The sequence below is a fragment of the Bos indicus genome, chromosome 5, assembly GCF_029378745.1.
Source record: "Bos indicus isolate NIAB-ARS_2022 breed Sahiwal x Tharparkar chromosome 5, NIAB-ARS_B.indTharparkar_mat_pri_1.0, whole genome shotgun sequence".
In the NCBI taxonomy this organism is placed as follows: Eukaryota; Metazoa; Chordata; class Mammalia; order Artiodactyla; family Bovidae; genus Bos; species Bos indicus.
This window is the reverse complement of record NC_091764.1, coordinates 106,695,858-106,713,201: the sequence shown is the minus strand read 5'-3', so window position 1 is coordinate 106,713,201 and position 17,344 is coordinate 106,695,858. Positions and strand designations below refer to the sequence as shown.

Genomic DNA, 17,344 nt, shown 5'->3' with positions numbered 1-17,344 from the left:
CCTCTCTGCCCCCTCCCTCCCCGCTCCAGACCTACCTTGCACCTGCAGCTACCTCCTTCTCAGTCCCCAAGCGACACCACCGCAGGCCACAGCTTTCAGGCTCTGCCTGACCCCCCTGGCCCCAGCAGCTGGACTGTCCCCCAGCGGCAGAGGTGGGAGTGGTCCCAGGAGCCACTGCCCTCTAGGAGCCCTCCAGGATCTGCCTGCGCGTGTGGGGCCGGCTGGCAGCAACCTCTGACTGCCCTGAGGGGGAGCCTGGGTGGTGAGGGCGGGGCTGAAGTGGCCTGCCTGACTGGTTGGGCTTCCTGGGCCCCTCTGTTCCGGAGTCCTGGAGGCCTGCTGTCCCATTCCAGGATGTTTCCAGGACTTTCTGTAGAGGTGTACATCCGTCCTGGGCCTTGCCCTCAGACTGGAAGAAGATGCAGACTAGGGGGGGTGTGTGTGTGTGTGCTCAGTCATTTCCCACTCTTTTGAGACCCCATGGACTGCAGCCCGCCAGGCTCCTCTGTCCATATAACTCTTCAGGCAAGAATATTGGAGTGGGTTGCCATGGCGTCCCCCACGGGATCTTCCCCACCCAGGGATCAAACCTGCATCTCCTGCATGTCTCCCTGAAAACCTGCACCATCCAGGCCCACCCCCAGCTGGTATCTCTGGGGGCTTTGTCCTTTATAGTAATACTTCTCTACCTCTTCTGTATACTCTACTGTGGGCATGAGTGCTTGTGTAATAGAAAGCATCCAATTAATAAAGCATTAAATATTAATAAAGCTTCAAAGGCCTCCCGAGGCAGTGGGGTTGAAGGATGACCCTGACCCTGTACACGAGACCGTCCGTGCACACGAGCTAACTTTCCAGCCTCACAGCCTCTCCAAAAACACCCACACGCAGCCCCGCTCTGCACACTGGCTGCTGCCACCTGCCAGCTGCTGACACTTTTGCTTTGCTTGGAGTCCACGTTCCCATCCCTCTCTGCTTGCAACATCCTACTCAGCCATCCTGGCCCCACCGAAATGCTCCCTTCCCAGGGAATCCGTGCCCAGACACTGGCCCCAGCAGAACTCCCAGCCCCTTCCTGGTGAACCCCTTCCTGGTTCCCTTGCTGGTTTGTGGATTAGCATCCTCTATCTCCCCCCATTTCTGCTCTCCTCCCCTCCACACTCAGCCCTGTTCCAGGAGGGACAGAAGCAAACACTTACTGAGATGCTGTCATAAATTGCTAGGTGCTGTACTTGCTTTGGGGCTTCGCAGGTGGCTCATTGGTAAAGAACCCACCTGCCAATGCAGGAGACGGGAGTTCGATCCCTGGGTCAGGAAGATCCCCCGGAGGAGAAAATGGCAACCTAGTTTTGCCTGGGAAATCTCACGGACAGAGGAGCCTGGCGGGCTACGGTCCACAGGGTCACAAAGAGTTGGACACGACTGAGCAACTGAACACCCACGCATGTATTGCTTCTCCATGAAACCTGGGTACCACTGACTCATGGCCTCCCCCACCCCACCTCACACCCAAGCAGCAGGGTTGCCCCAAAGCCCTGGCCACCAGAGGTTCAGAGGGCGGTCAGGCCTCCCTCGCCCTCCTTCTGATGCCCCCACCCCGTCACTGGGCTTCTGCATCCCTATTACGTGGCATGCCTGCTTGCATCAGCCCCAAGGTCAAAGACGGTTGTGTCCATCTCTGAGTCTCGGTGCCACTCCAGCGCACAGATTGAGGGCTGGTGGTTCAGAGAGCAGAGCCAGCTGCACGGGTGGCCTGCCCTCCTCCCAGCCCCTTATCATCAGCATCTGAGGATTGGAAGGGCTCTTGCAGATCACATGATGTGAAATCTACCCATCCCCATCTTACAGAAGAGAAAACTGAGGCCAGAGAGATCGGGGGCATCAGAGGGAGCAAGGTGTGGGAGGAAGGTGGGCAGGGCTCCTGGGACACCAGCCCTGCTTTCTTGGTGATGCAGGAAAGCCTGGAGAGGTGGGGAGACCCTGCTGGGGTAGGGGCACTTAGGCCCGAGTACTGTGGATGGGGAGAGCAGTCAGTGGGCTTGCAGGGCACATTTCCAGGGAGGGGTATTCCCCTCTTCCTGAGCAGCCCCCTCTAATCCTCACAGCCTTCTCCTGGCATCTCTGTGTTCTCTTGCCCATGAGCTGCTCTCAACTGTAATGAGAGGCCAGCTCCTCGGGCGTGGCACCCAGGGGAACAGTGTGGAGACATTCCCTGTTCCAGTACAGGAATTTCCTGCTGGCCTTTCTTCCTTATTATGAGCGGCTATGATTACAGAGTTTCCAACAGGTGGAGGCCAACAAAATAAACAGACCTTTCAATATTGACTCTCGGGCTCCACAGAAGGCTATCATCTGTCCTGCCTCCCAGAGCCTCGCCAGCAAAGGTGAAACCAAACAAGAGGGTCAGAGCTTGAGAGCGCTGGGCACGCTGCCCACGAAGCAGACTCCAGAAGCGGTGGCCCTGGGTTTCCACACTGTCCATCTTTCTCCTCCTGGATCAGCTGGACTTGGGGGGAAAAGAGACATTTTCTCTAAGATCGCAGGGCCCAATTCAGGTTGCAGGCTCACTTCTGGGCTTGAAAAAGAAAAGAAGGGAGGGAAATAAAGCCTCCTTGGGGATGCCTCTGAAATCCACATGCTTCCTCTAGAGAACTTACAAACCTAGAGTCCTTTAGAGCAGGACAAGTAAGATTTCACTTCCTTGTGAGCCATGACTTTTTACTCTCTCCAGCAGCAAGAATGGACTTCATCACTCAGACGGTGTCATGGTTAAAGAACTGGAAGAGAACTAAAAGCAGTACCAACCCCATGATCGTAGATGATGTAACTATGGTCCAGGATGACTTGACCAAAGACATGGGGACGGATTCCTCCTGGGCTCCTCTACAGGACTGTGTCCGGTCCCCAAGTCTTGAAAGTAGCCTCTGAGGGACTTCCCTGGTGGCCCAATGGCTGAGACACTACACTCTCAAGGCAGGGGGCCTGGGTTCGATCCCTGGTCAGGGAAGTATTACTAGATCCCGCATACTGCAACTAGAGAGCCCACATGGTTCACTGAAGAGCCTGCATGCCTAAACCTAGACCAGGTATAGCCAAATGGATGAATAAATGCTGTCTCTCCATTGTGTACATGAACCGCAACTTAGATATAGTCTATTAACACGGATAAATGGAATCCAGAAAGATGGTACTGACGGACATATTCGCAGGGCAGCAGGCATAGAGAACAGTCTTGTCGGGGGAGGGGAGAGTGGGACACACTGAGAGAGCAGCACGGAAGCATACACACTACCGTATGTAAAACAGAGAGCCAGTGGGAATTTGCAGTGTGATGCAGGGAGCTCAACATAGTGCTCTGTGACAACCCAGAGCGGGTGGCATGGGGTGGGGGGTGGGAGGGAGGTTCCAGAGGGAAGGGACATACATATATACCTATGGCTGATTCATGTTGCTGTATGGCAGGAGCCAACACAATATGGTAAAGCAATTCGCCTCCAATTGAAAATAAATTAAAAAAAAATTTTTTTAAGTGGCCTGTGAGAGACAGAGTGCCTGGTACCACCTTGTCTGACATACTACTGTCTTCTATCAGGAATTTCTGAATCCCAAGTTTAGAGAGCAGCGAAGGAAAATGCACCATATGATCAAGGCCGCTCCCTAAAGGATGGTAGAAGCTGTATCATTATTTCTGCTAAAAAAAAATTTAAGACTCTATAATGAGTAATATATGGCTCCCCAAATACAGGAAAATACAGACAGAATGAGCTCCTTTGGGCGTGATGAAATTCATGTTTTATATCTACTATTTTTTTCCTTATAGAATGTTTGAGAAAAGAAAGTTCAGACCTTTTGGCCCCTAATTTCACCTTATTGGGTGCACATGCTGCTGCTAAGTCGCTTCAGTCGTGTCCAACTCTGTGCGACCCCATAGATGGCAGCCCACCAGGTTCCCCTGTCCCTGGGATTCTCCAGGCAAGAACACTGGAGTGGGTTGCCATTTCCTTCTCCAATGCATGAAAGTGAAAAGTGAAAGTGAAGTCGCTCAGTCGTGTCCGACTCCCAGTGACCCCATGGACTGCAGCCCACCAGGCTCCTCCATCCATGGGATTTTCCAGGCAAGAGTAAACCCAACCCCAGTGCCCTGGCTGTTGATGTAATAAATAAGGAAATAAGAAACTCTACTCCATAGAAGGCTTTCCAACCTAGAGTTTTGTGGCATCAATCAGATTCTAAGCATAATGAGTACGAAGCAAATCTGTTGCCAGTGAGGTTACGAGACGGCTCCAAATTATTTCTGTCTTCCACCATCCAAAGTTTGTCAGCAGCATCATCATTTTGGGAAGATGTTTTGTTTGGGTGCGGGAAAAGAAGCTTGATTTTTCTAAGCTGGTGTTCTCAACCAAGAATAGATTTTAGACATCAAAAATGATACCAGCTGACAATTTGGAATTTGAGAGGATAAAAGCTGAATGACCTATTTTTTAAAGCGATAGTCATCTCTTGACCCATTAGAAAAGAGAAAATAAGACACAACCGCCTAACACTGTTTTAAGAAAAACAACACAGAAGCTATAAAACAGCTCACTCGACAGTGACTAAAGATCAGAACTGTCGTGGGATTTTGCTACTGAGTCAAGAGGTTGCAAGTCCCCCTAAGTTCTGTGGACTCCTCAGTAGTGACTCTGGCCTCCCCACAGTCTCTTTTCCCGGTTTATGCCCTGAGCTCAGGTTTTCTCACCTCTTTCTGGGCGATACCCTTGACTTTATACTTTTATTTTCTCCTGCACCCAATACTCCCTGCAAAGGATAGCCAGATGATGACTAAGGCAAAGCACAGTCTAGACTGCTCCTTCTCTGCACACACACACACACACGCACACACACACACACACACACACACAAACCTTCCATGGACACCCCTTCTGTGTTTTCAGAATAAAATCCAAAACCTTTAGTGCGTGTGCTCAGTCGTGTCTAATTCTTTTCGACCCTTTGGACTATAGCCAGCCCAGCTCCTCTGTCCATGGGATTTTTCAGGCAAGAATACTGGAGTGGGTTGCCATTTCCTCCTCCAGGGGATCTTCCCAACCCAGGGATCAAACCCACATCTCCTGTGTCTCCTGCCTTGGCAGGCAGATTCTTTACCACTGAGCCATGGGGGAAACCTTTAGCCTGGCCTTCAAAGCCCTCGGCACCTGAGAGTCTGCTTCCTGCAGCTCACCCACAGCAGGCCGTTGAGAGCGCCTTGTTGGGACTCCAGCCACAATGTTGTGCTAACTTTGCTTTCCCGCTCAAAGGGCCCTCCCTACTGTCTCCAACCAAAGTCCAGGGCCAGATCCAGCCCTCAAAGGACGGCCTTGCCCTCATCTCAGAACTGGGAGGAGCATCCTTGCCCCGCCTGGACTCCCAACCACATCTCTCAGAGACTTGATCACCCCGCTGCCTTAGAGCCAGTAATTTGCGGAGTCAGTGCCAGGGAGGGGAAGGGGATAGAGAGGCAGAAAGAACTAACTCTCACTGTGAGCAAGCTGGGAAGTCTCTCTGATCTCATTTCCTCATCTGTCAAATGTCCTTAAAGAAGGACTGACCCGATGAAGTTGCCTTAGGTGGGGGGTAAACGCGATAATTCACATAGATAGCACCTAGTCCACAGCCTGGGACTAAGTCAGGGCTCACAGTGGTAGAATGGCAGAACATACGAGAGAGAGAGAGAGAGAGAGAGAGAGAGAGAGAGAGAGGGAGACAAAGGAAGAAAGGCAGGGTTGGGGTGGAGACGGAGGCAGAAAGAAAAGAGGAGGGAAGGGGAGGGGAGAGAAGGAAGAAAAAGCAATCAACGACCTTCTTTTTCTACCAGAGTCAAAGAAACTTGCTGCTCCATAGAAGAAAATATACACATACATAACCTTCCTTGGAGAGAAAATTTGACATAAAAATGTCATCAAGATCAGGGGAAGGGTGAAATCAATTAATCTTCTGAGGTCCACTGTGTATATTTATGAACTGAATTCTATTAGAAACTTAACATTTTCAAAATGGCATCACCCTGTCCACTCCCATTGCTTGTCTGCTAAAGAAACAGGGCAGAGGGCAAGGACTGGCCAGTGGCAGGGTCCAGATTGGAAATCTTTCAGCCCAGAGCTCCAACCTCCCCATACATCACATCACCAGTCTTGGAAAACACACAGTAAAAACCTCCCACCCAGGGGGGAACTTTCAGCATGAGAACAGGAAGAGTTTGATAAACGCTTTCTCCAAAAAGCAGCTATAAAGCTTGGTCAGAACTGTCAGAAACAACCATTTCAGCCCTCTGGAAATTGGTTGTAAACACACAAACTGAGACACGTTTGTTCGTGAAAACGACTGAATTCGTGTTCTTGCCTGGAGCTGTTCCCATCCCCCGCAGTTCTGTTGTTTGATGACTCCACCAGGGCAGGTTGGGAAAACCGAGCGGCGTTTTGTCACAGCCAGAGTGGTCTCTATTTGGAGAGGTGTCAGTTTAAATGGCGATCTCATAAACAAGTGGACAGGGAGGGCTGGCAGCTCTGAGAGCTTGAAATTGGGGAGCAACGGACTGGTGATGACCTGGAGATTTAACGGGAAATTAAGGGAGGTGAACCAGCCCCAGGGAGATGGATAACCCTCCACATGTCGTGGGTTGACCGAGGCCGCAAGCACCACACAGACAGCAGCAGCCCACGCGGCCCACACAGCCCTGGTCAATGGACCTGCCCACACGCACAGTGGAGATGCAAGGGCCTGATGGGAAACAGAAGCCCCAGCAGGCTTCGGGGGGAAAAACCTGTACATTTGAATGCACTGCCCAGCTCAGTCTCAGATTTTTCAGCCGAGAGTGGAGGTCTTATTGGCTCACGGCATTTCAGCTACAATATAAACATTATAACTGAATCAGTTTGCTGTACACCTGAAACTAACACAACCTTGTAAATCAAGTTATATTTCATTTAAAAAATAAATAAAGGGTGGAAAAGATGAAGTTCTGAAGGGCACAGCCCAGAGACTAAGGTGCAAGAAAAGGTTGAGACTTTTATCCTAAGATTATATAGGATGCTTCCCCTCCCCAGCACTTTACCACCGCATCCACATAACAGGATCCTAACAGGAGGTTTCAACCAAAAGAGCAGAAAAACACAAGGAGGAGCTCATATAGCAGGAGCTACAGAAATTGTAAGATGTTTCAAACTAAATGAAAAGGAAATACACCTTATCAAAATTTGTCAAACAGTGAAAGAAGAGCTTAGACGGAAACTATAGGATTAAATGCATATATCAGAAACGAAGAAAGAGCTAAAATCAATAACCTAAGTTTCCACCTTAGGAAACTTCTAGAAAAAGAGCTAATTAAATCTAAGGTAAGATCTTAATACATGAAGATGAAATAGTCACGGATTGGAAGACAATGTGGTTAAGATGTCATTTCTCTCTCACTTGATTTTTTGGTTGAAATGACAAGTTGATCCTAAAATTGCATATGGAAAAATACAAAGATCTAGAGTAGCCAAGAAAATTGTGTAAAAGAAGAAAGAATATTGGAGGATTTCCACTATGATTACAAAATATATTAGGAAGCTTCAGTGATCAGGCAATGGGATATTGGCATTAAGACAGGTGTATGGATTACTGGAACAGAATTAAAAGTCTGGAAATAAAACTTTACATTTATGATCCATTGACTGTCAACTAAAGTAACAAGACAATTCAATGGAGATATTGTCATCTTTGCAGCAATAGGAGCTGGGATAAGGGATATATACAACCTAGATCCTTTTCTCAATCATGCATAAAAATTAACTCAAAATGAGTCATAGTGCTAAGCAAAAGAGCTAAAACTATAAAACTTGTAGAAGAAAACACAGGAGAAAAATCTTGTGAAAATCTTTATGGCTCCAAAACAAGAGTCATTAAAAAATGGATAAAGTGGGAAGGTCATGTACACACTGCTATATTTAAAACGGATAACCAACAAGGGTCTACTGTGTAGCAGGTGGATGGGAGGGGAGTTTCAGGGAGAATAGATACATTGTATGTGTATAGTAGAGTCCCTTTTGGGCTCCAAAATCACTGCAGATGGTGACTGCAGCCATGAAATTAAAAGACGCTTACTCCTTGGAAGGAAAGTTATGACCAACCTAGATAGCATATTCAAAAGCAGAGACATTACTTTGCCAACAAAGGTCTGTCTAGTCAAGGCTATGGCTTTTCCTGTGGTCATGTATGGATGTGAGAGTTGGACTGTGAAGAAAGCTGAGCGCCGAAGATTGATGCTTTTGAACTGTACTGTTGGAGGAGACTCTTGAGAGTCCCTTGGACTGCAAGGAGATCCAACCAGTCCATTCTGAAGGAGATCAGCCCTGGGATTTCTTTGGAAGGAATGATGCTGAAGCTGAAACTCCAGTACTTTGGCCACCTCATGTGAAGAGTTGACTCACTGGAAAAGACTCTGATGCTAGGAGGGATTGGGGGCAGGAGGAGAAGGGGACGACAGAGGATGAGATGGCTGGATGGCGTCACTGACTTGATGGACGTGAGTCTGAGTGAACTCCAGGAGTTGGTGATGGACAGGGAGGCCTGGCATGCTGCGATTCATGGGGTCGCAAAGAGTCGGACAGGACTGAGCGACTGAACTGAACCGAACTGAAACTATCACAACGCTATTCATTGCCTATACCCCAACACAAAATAAAAGGTTTAAAGTTTGGAACAAAAAATTAAAAAAAAAAAACCTTTGTGCTTCAACAAATAACCTTAATAAATGGAAAAATCCAGTCGTAGACTGGGATAAAATATTTGCAAAACATGTAATTGATAAAGGACTTGTATCCAGAATACAAAAAGAACTTTTACAACTCAATAAGACAACCCACTTTTTAAAAAAATTCCTGGCAGGAATTAAAATGGTATATCTACTTTGGGGAAAATGGTTGTTTCTTTAAGTGAAACAAAAAGTTACCCAAACCCTGCAAATTTACTCTAAGGAATCTACCCAAGAGAAAGGAAGACATGTTCCCACAAAGACTTGTAAGTGAATGTTCACAGCAGCATCATTGATAATCACTTCAAATTGGAAATAATTCACACATCTACCAGCTGCTGAGTGGATAAACTCCATGTGGAATATCCACGAAGTAGAATACTATTCAGCCATAGAAAGGAATGAGATACCAGTGCTTATTACAGCATGGATGGGCCTAAACAAATCACGCTTCAAGAAGCCAGCTGTACAGCCTATATATATTGTATGATTCATTTATATTAAATGTCCAGAAAAGACAGATGACAGACAGAAAGCAGATTCATGACTACCTAGACTGAGGGCTGGGAGTCGGTGTTGACCGCAAATGAACTTGATAGAAATTTTTAGGATGATGGCGATGTTCTCAGACTGGCTCACGGTGATGGTTGTACTACTCTATAGATTGATTAAAAATAATTAAACCATATACTCTCAAGGAGTGAATTTTAAGGTATGTAAACTATACATCAATAAACCTGTAAACATAAAGTCTGATGCTCGGGGTCAATTCAGCAAGAGAGATAAGCCCTCTGGAAGATGACAGGAGACAGACAATATCCCGCAATGATATAAATTCCTCCTCCCTCCCCAGGACCGCCCTGGCTGACTGCAGGCGGGCCTGGCCATATCCGGTCCGGGTCAGGTCACGCCTTTCCTGTGGCCCAGTGTCCCTGTGGGCTCTTGGATTTCACTGTCATGAGCTCTGGGACAGGGTACCAGGTGTCAGCCACCTGCTCAGTACTTTCGAGCATCGCAGTATGGTGGCACTTCTGTTACCAGTGACAGTCCACATGGATTTATTATAAATCTAACAAAAATAAATACTTACCTACAGTCTTGGTCTTTATACACACAAAAGAACTAAAATGTATCTTAATAGTTTATACTCGCATAAGTTGGTGACACTTTCTGCCCCACTAAGAATACAAGCACTTACAACATACTTGATGCTTGTCCCCCAGGAAGGAGTGTGTGTGTGTGTGTGTGTGTGTGCACATTCTGGTAGACTTAGGTGGAAGATGAGGCCTAGGAGATGTAGTCATCTGATGTTTCTCGTTTTAGTTGAGGGACACATCTGTGAAGGAATGAAAGGTGATGTTATCACTTCCTCTGCCAACTTTGCTGCTTTTAGTTTTTCCTTTCTTTTTTTTTTTTTAGGAGAGAATTTCATTGGGGCTGCAGCTGGCTTCTTCCGAAGAGAGATCAAACCAGCACATTTCCTGCTCTTGACTTTCTCATTTACTCTGGACTCCATCACCAGCTGAGTTTTCCAAAATTCCTTAACTGCTCATTTCTTGATTCACATTCATTTCACAACAGATGTTTATGGAGCTCCTAGCTTGCACAAAAGGCTCTCTTAGATATGAGATGGGGCTACGGAGGTGGCAGAGAATGGCCCATCCTTGGAGAGTTTACAATCTGATCACAGCAGGAGGCAAACAAGGTGCCTACAAATATCTAAACTAGTCACTAACGTGGTCACAGTGATGCCAACTCAGCCGTCAAGGCACAAAGGAGAAATCTTTGAGGGGAAGAGCCAGGAAAGTCCTTTATGGAGAAAGCGTGGCTGAAATCAGGCCTTAAGGATGGATGTAACTGTGAGTGACAGCTGCCGGACCACAAGGAAAGATACGTGCCTGGAAGATGCAGCTTTCAGAAATGGTGTATGTGAGCAAAGGACCATATCATTTTGCTAAAACACAGAATAAGTATTGGGCAGCAGCACCACATGTATTTATAAATATAAGTTGGAGTTCAATCACATGGGACATTGACTCCCAGGGAAGATTTTAATTCCCTTCCGGACGTGCAATGTGAACCTTCTCTGACTCAAAAGACACTGAAAGTCAAACCTGGAGAGCATCCCCATATGGTCACAAATTATTGGATGGCTGTCCTGGGTAACTCTTAATCCCCATCCAGCCTAAGACTGAAGCTCAGTGGGCCCTAGCAGGCCATGAATGTGAGATGAACTCTTGTCTTCTGGGGCCTGGGGTGGCCAGAGCCATGTATGGATGTTGGGGATAAGAACTGGCCTGCCGGAGAGATGCCCTGGGCGTGGTTTACTCAGAAGTCCGTCTCTCCCGCAGCTTTGAAAGCGAGGACGGCCTTCCCACACCTGTGGCCCCTCGTGTTTCAAGTACCAGGCGGGCTGGCGCCCACCGCTAGCACAACGGGAGGCCAACATGGTGTGTGTGCCCGTGCTGATTCAAGATCCGTGTGAACGCTATTAATTCCACTGTTCCAGACAAAAGTTTCTTAAGTGGAGTAACCAGGCAGCCTCGGGGAGGCTGTCAGAAGAGTTTAGAAGGCTGACAAATATGCGAAGTCTTTACCGGCTCTCCTCTGGGGGTCATTTCTCTGGACAACTTGGGCTGCCGCTGCCATGAATACAAAATTCCTTCTGAGGCCAGAAGTCCTGTGACGGGAGCAGAAAGGGAAGAGGGAGGGCTGGGGTTCCTATTTCAGAAAGAGGGTTGGAGGGATGGGAGATGTAGATCAGACGACCCCCTTTTAGAGCCTCAGGTATGGTGAGGGTGGCTGGGAGGAGGCTGAGAGAATCGTTACAAGCACAAAACCCATGTCTTGCTAAAGGTACTCACTGCTGTGTAAATCCCACAGCAGCAGCTAGATAGGCCCCAAATGGATAAGGATGAGGCTGGCTGCCGACTGTGATGGCTGGACAATTAAGCTCAGTTAATACAAAGACAAGGACCAGCCAGCACGGCCCAGGCCACCAGCATTCTGAAGAAGCTGAGATCAGATTCCGGGGTGCTCAGTGGATTTAATGAGCTAGACATCCCCTGGGTCCTTTTTCTGCTTCAGCCACTTGGCAGGCTCTGTTGAACGTGGACATTTTTTTCCTCTGCTGGACTGATCAATGTCTGAAGTCCTGTCCACCTTTAAAACTCTCCATGCCTTTACTTCGGTCATTTTCACTACCTGGGCTCAAAGTGTATGAAGGATCTGGGAAAGTCACTTGGTTCTAGAGATTTTAAAAGTAACTCACTGGTGGATGGTGGTGATATTTACTACGCTGGGAAAAACAAGGGGGAAGAGCAGGTTAAGACAGTCCAGGGGAGGCCAAGAAGGCTTTCAGATGCAAGATACTGTGGATCAGGAGAGAGATCCAGGCTGGAGATGTGAAACTGGGAGTCATTGCTCAATACAGCATATTAAAATCAGGGACTACATGAGATTACCTGGCAGCAGTGGAGGGGTTGCAGCTATAGGAGGAAAGAGAAGATAAATGCAGGTATGAGAACGCCCAGGATGGAGACTTGTGACCCTGCAGGATCTGAGGTCAGGAGAAGGAGGGACCACAGCCAGCAAAGGGGGCTCTGATCTCCTCAGTCCTAATCCATCCTTCACATTGAGACCAGGGTGACTTCTCCAAACCCAGATGGGTTCCTGAGACCTCCCTGCTAAGTCTCTCCTGCCCACCTTACCCTGAGAAAATCTAGCACCTTAGATGTTACACAAGTCCCTTCACAACCTAGATTTCACCTTCTCTGGTAGGGTCCTCGACCTCTCCTCCTGTGTCACAGCACTTTAAGATCATGTTTTGAGGGATTCCTTGGTGGTCCAGTGGTTAAGAATTCGCCTCGCAATGCAGAGGACATGGGTTCGATCCCTGGTCCAGGAAGATCCCACGGTCACAGGGCAACTAAACCCACGTGCCACAACTACTGAGCCTGCTCTCGAGAGTCCGTGCTCCGCAACGAGAGAAGCCACCGCAGTAAGAAGCTCACGCACTACATAGAAAGGAGCCCCCACTCACTGCTACTAGAGAAAGCTTGCAAGCAGCAGTGAAGTCCCAGCCGGAAATAAACATTTTTTTAAATTGTGTTTTGCTTGTCTGGGTACACATTTGTCTCGGTTATTAGATGTAACTGAAGGATCATGTCGTTCACACTTTCAATGCCCGGCACATAGTAGGTGCTCAAAACTATCTGCTGAACGAGATGAAGGAAGGAAGGAGGATGGAAGGGAGGAGGGCAGACTCCTTGTGTGGGAACCTTCTCATGAAGAATGCATGACAATGTCTGCGCCATCTTCCTCCTTGGCATTTTTGGAAACCTTGAAACCTGGGTTGGGATGAGAAGAGTGCCCTCTACAGGGAGACAGATACAGAAACAGACACTTCCTGAAATTTTCCCAGAAATATAAACCGCTGAGCAGGCAAAGCTGGAGCTCACACCAAAGCAATCTTTTTAAGAAGCCAATTAATGATAGCGATGTTCTCAGATGACTGGATCCTATATGTATATAGAAAATCCCCGAGACACAACGCCAAAACTATTAGAACTAGTCAGTGAATTCACTAAAGTTGCAACATACAAAATTAACATGCAGAAATGTGTGAAATTTCTAAATGATAATAACAAACTCTCCAAAAAAGAAATTAAGAAAAAACCCCTGTGTACCGTCACATCAACAAGAATAAAATACCTAGGAATAAATCTAACTCAGGAGATAAAAGACCTGTACTGGAAACTGTTAATATAAGAGGCTGATGAAAGAAATTGAATATAACACAAACAGATGAAAAGATGTACTATTTTTGTATTAGAAGGATCAATATGGTTAAATGACCATACCACCAAGAAAATCTATGTATTCAAAGCAATATCTATCGAAATACGATGGCATTTATCACAGAGCCAGAACAAACAATTCCAAAATTTATATGGAAACACAAAAGACCCCCAGTAGCAAACAATCTTGAGAAAGAAGACTGGAGCTCTAGGAATCAGTCTCCCAGACCCCAGACTATACTACGAAGCTATAGTAATCAAGATAGTCTGGCACTGGCTCAAAAACAGATACATAGATCAGTGGAACAGGAGAGAAAGCCCAGAAATAAACCAATGCACTTACGGTCAGTTAATCTAAGACAAAGTAGGCAAGAATATACGATGAGGAAAAGACAGACTCTCTAATAAGTGCTACTGGGAAAACCGGACAGCTACATGCAAAAGAATCAAACTGAACTACTTCCTCACACTATATACAAAAATAAACTCAAATGTACTAAAGACAAAAATGTAAGAACTGAAACCATAAAACTGCCAGAAGAAAACATACGCAGTACATTCTTTGACACTGGTCTTGGCAGTATTTTTTGGATACATCTTCTCAGGCAAGAAAAACAAAAGCAAAATAAAATAGGACTGTGTCAGACTAAAAAGCTTTTGCACAGGGAAGGAAACTATCAATAAAATGTAAGGAAGACTATTGACTGGGTGAGGATTTTTGCAAACAATATACCTGATAAGGGGTTAATACCCAAAATATACAAAGAACTCACACAAGACAATATCAAAAAACAAACAATAGCCCAACAATTAAAAACTGGGCAGAAGACCTGAATAGATGTTTCTCCAAAGAAGACACACAGATGATCAACAGGCATATGAAAAGGTGTTCAACATCACTAATCCTCAGGGAAGTGCAAAGTAAAACCACAGTGAAACCTCAAACCTGTCAGAATGGCTATGATGAAAAAGACAACAAAATATACATATGCACATGTACATGTGTATGCGGTGTGATGTCGCTTCAGTCATGTCTTTGAGACATGACTTTGAGACCCCATGGACTGTACCTGCCAGGCTCCTCTGTTCATGGGATTCTCCAGGCAAGAATATTGGAGTGGGTTGCTGTGCCCTCCTCCAGGGGATCTTCCTGACCCAGGGATCGAACCCTTGTCCCCTGCAGCTCCCGCACTGTAGACAGATTCTTTACCACTGAGCCATCGGGGCAGCCCATATATATGTACACATGTATACATATAAACATGCACATATATGTATATATGTACATGTTATGTATGTACATACACAATGGAATATTACTCAGACATTTAAAAAATGAAATCTTGCCATTTGTGACAACATGGATGGATCTAGAGAATACTGTTGTTTAGTTGCTAAGTTGTCTCCGACTCTTTTGCGACCCCATGGACTGCAGCCCACCAGGCTCCTCTCCATGGGATTTCTCAGGCGAGAATACTGCAGTGGGTTGCCATTTCCTTCTCCAGGGGATCTTCCTGACCCGGGAATCAAACTCATGTCTCCTACATTGCAGGTGGATTCTTAACCACTGAGCTACCTGGAAAGCTGATAAAATAAGCAAGCTGTGGGGATATAATATACAACATAAAGAATATGGCAAATAATGTTAATAATTCTGTACAGGGACAGATGGTTACTAGGCTTATCATGGTGATCATTTCATAAAGTATGCAAATATTAAATTACTACCTAGTGCTTTTGAACTGTGGTGTTAGAGAAGACTCTTGAGAGTCCCTTGGACTGCAAGGAGATCAAACCAGTCAATCTTAAAGGAAATCAACCTGGAATATTCATTGGAAGGACTGATGGTGAAGCTCCAATAATTTGGCCACGTGATGCAAAGAGCTGAATCATTAGAAATGACCCCAGTGCTGGGAAAGACTGAAGGCAGGAGGAGAAGGGGATGACAGAGGATGAGATGGCTGGATGGCATCACCAACTCAATGGACATGAGTTTGAGCAAGCTCCAGGAGATGGTGAAGGACAGGGAAGCCTGGCATGCTGCAGTCCATAGGGTCGCAAAGAGTTGGACACAACCAAGTGACTGAACAACAAAAACAACGCCGTCCACCTGAAAATAACATATTATGGTATTAATTTACCAATCATATTTTAATATAAAATTTTTTGAAATAAATACCATGCATGCCCATGTGAACTACCACTGTAGAGGATATTTTTATGTCCAGTTTTATTTATTTAATTTATTTTTGACTGTGCTGGGTTTTCATTGCTGGGTGGGCTTTCCTCTAGTGACGGTGCTTGGGCCTCTCTTTATAGTGACTTCTCTTGTTGCAGAGCACGGACTTTCCGGTGCCCAGGCTTCAGCAGCTGCAGCTTGTGGGCTCAGCAGTTGCAGCTCCTGGGCTCTGGAGCACAGTCTCAGTTAACTGTGGGGCACGGGCTTAGCTTTTCCGCAGCCTGTGGGATCCTCCCAGACCAGGGATCGAAGCTGTGTCCCCTGCACTGACAGGCGGACTCTTCACCACGGAACCAACCAGGAAGGCTCTTTATGCTCCAGTTTTTATTTTAGTCCATTGCGTCAGGAAACTTGCAGGTTTGGTTTGGCTCTGGAACCTTGTATTCCATTCACTTATTTATAAAAGACCCAATTTATACCCTGTTTCATGGTGCCGCTGAAACCACTAAGTAGTACATGAAATAGAAAGAAAAAATGGAACAGGAGTAAAAGGCTGAGTTTCATGCCGGTTGTGAGATCTCAGGCAACTCGTAGAAACTTTTATCTGAATGCTGGGTTTCTGAAACACGAAATGGGGAGAATTTTCACTGCATTCCTCTCTCAGGCTGTTGTGGAGAACAAACAGCATAATGTCTATGAAAGCACTTTTTAACTTTCAAGAAAATTTTATTGAGGAATAATTTATACACAACTAAATTTATAGAGCTTAAGTTTTTCCAAATGTACATACATGTTTTTTGTATGTACAAAGTGAGTTTTTCCAAATGTACATACAGTGTAATGCACGTGTGTGCATGCTAAGTCATTCAGTTGTGTCCAACTCTTTGCAACCCTGTGGACTATAGCCTGACAGGCTCCTCTGTCCATGGGATTCTCGAGGCAAGAATACTGGAGTGGGTTGCCATTTCCTTCTCCAGGGTATCTTTCTGCCCCATGGATCGAACTCCCATCCCTGCAATTCCTCCATTGGCAGGCAGATTCTTTATCACACTTATAGAATGGCTCGAGGCCTAACTCAGTCCATGTGGACCTGGCGCAGCTGGGGGTAGATGTCCCATACACACTCAGATTCACCACTGCTGGGATGGACAGGAGGGGAAGCAGGCTTCCAATGGAGAAGAGGGACCACTGGACTGACCTTGGCAGCATTGGCATTTCCAAGAGCGATGTGTTCAACTTGCCCAGCAAGGCTGGGAGTCAGCACTTTGCAGGACAGACATGATTGTCTAGAGAGCAAATCAGGCAGGACACTTTGCAATTAGAGAAGCTGCGATAGAGGCAGGAAAGTCAGGGTTCTGGGGAGAGAGGAGGAACTGCTGACTGCAGGGATCGGTCACCACGTCACAGGTGCAGGCAACAGATCGGGCCAGACGGGTCCCTGACTACCTCTCCGTCACATGGAAAGAACCCTTCCCACTCTTCACCCTCAGACCCACTCCCTTCCGGCAGGGAGAGGGGGCTTCACGGCTCATCAAGGCTGTGCCCCAGATCCTACAAACCTCAGTCTTAGACTCTCCAGAAATATCAAGAGCTCGG

At 46.6% G+C, this 17,344-nt stretch overlaps 1 protein-coding gene across 3 annotated transcripts in view; it reads right to left on the bottom strand.

Moving 5' to 3' along the window:
* Positions 1-17,344, bottom strand: part of CRACR2A (calcium release activated channel regulator 2A) — a 162,213-nt gene that overhangs the window by 125,031 nt on the left and 19,838 nt on the right. The window contains exon 1 of one of the 3 annotated variants that reach the window (XM_070790281.1): positions 36-1,482. The exons of the other annotated variants lie outside the window; for them this stretch is intronic. The gene's annotated coding sequence lies outside the window, so the exon portion shown is untranslated. Of the gene's footprint in view, positions 1-35; positions 1,483-17,344 lie in introns of those variants that run through there. 3 annotated transcript variants of the gene reach the window in all.